This window comes from Cupressus sempervirens, chromosome 3, assembly GCF_028749045.1.
Source record: "Cupressus sempervirens isolate cs-2001-9-10 chromosome 3, ASM2874904v1, whole genome shotgun sequence".
Classification (NCBI taxonomy): Eukaryota; Viridiplantae; Streptophyta; class Pinopsida; order Cupressales; family Cupressaceae; genus Cupressus; species Cupressus sempervirens.
Genome location: NC_143120.1, coordinates 1,086,212,254 through 1,086,213,774, shown reverse-complemented (window position 1 = coordinate 1,086,213,774; position 1,521 = coordinate 1,086,212,254). Strand labels below are relative to the sequence as shown.

The following is a 1,521-nucleotide window of genomic DNA, read 5'->3' as shown; positions in this document are numbered from 1 at the left end:
TAGGTGAAGGTTCACGGTTGACCTTATTAGCATTCAGCTCCAGATTTTGTGAGAAAGTGTTTCTCTACAACTTGTTGTCTTTCCGCATACCGTTTACATTCTATCCATGTAATCTTTACACTAGAGTATGTCGTTTGCTTGTCAACGAACAGCTTGGAGAAAATAACAATCGTGACCGCACAATTTCTTTTCTTGATTATCTTTATCATAATCTTATATTCGTCTGTGGATTCGGTACCTTGTGAATATGCTTTTCTAGAATATGTAACTTCGACATTTGCAGTACATTTTGCTTCGCGGCAAGAGTTCTAGGAGTGAGGAATAAAGTATTCCTATTCCTTCAAAACATTCTACCCTATCTTCCTTCAAATTAATATTGTGGGATAAACCTACTTCTTGAAATCAAATTTAATGAAGATAAAATGTTGTAGGGAAGAAAACACTAAATGAAAAAAAACTTATAGACTTAAAACTGATTAAATCAAATACAGTGACGAAACATGTCAAGAGAAGTGAATGCCAGTCTTCTGCACTCATATGGTCCGGAGCAACACAGCAAGCAAGAACTCAGAATCCATAAATGTAAATGCCATCTGAAAATTGCAGAAAAACACTAAACTCAGTTATCAATGTCACTAACCAGGATGAAATGGACTACATTAGCTAAAAATGTATCGTATGGAAAATTGTAAAAACTTGCATTGATTTGCAGAAATAAGATCCCCTAAAAGATACACAGCTCCGGAACAAAATCCCCATGTGGGCAAGCGATCCATTCTGCCTGCAACCTGATGCGGCTTCTTCCAAGTGTTGATCACACAACTTAAAGATTCCTTATAAACGACCTCGTACTCACCTGACATCAATGTCAGAATGATATAACTGCTATTTTACGCCAAAGTGTACCGAAAAAAAAGCCAAAATTTGATTTTTTTTCAGATTTGCAAAAATATAGTGGTTTTAAAATTAAAAAAATTTGCTGTTTTTGACATATCAGAAAATCCATTGTGTTTTCGATGTTTTGAAATTTAAGGAAGGGTACATTTCTTATGGAGGATAGCTGCGTCCTTAATTATGTACTCCTTAAAAGGGGGTTTCTGTATAAGATTATCAAGTTTGGCATCAAGTTTAAGTGCGAAATGTGTGAAAGCAAGTTGGGACAATATTTTATTGTTGCGCCAAATGATGTCAGTGACAGTGGGCACGGTGACAGAGGGATCAACGTCTTGCGGTAGATGTTAAAACGCTTCCCCACTTTATTGATAAAATTCATCATCTGACTCAAGCGTACATTTGAATAGCACACTACACTGCATTACTGGTTGGTGGTTACTTACACCGAACAGTCTTATTTTACTCCTAATTAGGTGGGCAATTCATCTGACACTAACTGCTCAATGCCCTTGTAAGAACCGATCTTTATTATGTCAGGGAAGACTCAAAAAGAATTACCAAGTATAGGTACCATTATAGATTATATAACAAGAAGCAGGAATATGATCACATCGCATTCATACGAAG

The 1,521-nt window shown here is 36.2% G+C and overlaps 1 long non-coding RNA gene across 1 annotated transcript; it reads right to left on the bottom strand.

Moving 5' to 3' along the window:
- LOC149570549 (uncharacterized) lies at positions 1-1,241 on the bottom strand. Its single transcript, XR_016362960.1, has 2 exons — positions 701-1,241; positions 1-593 (listed from the first exon to the last, which is right to left on the bottom strand). It is a non-coding gene; the product is annotated as an uncharacterized LOC149570549 (long non-coding RNA).
- Between the last annotated feature and the right edge of the window lie 280 nt (positions 1,242-1,521).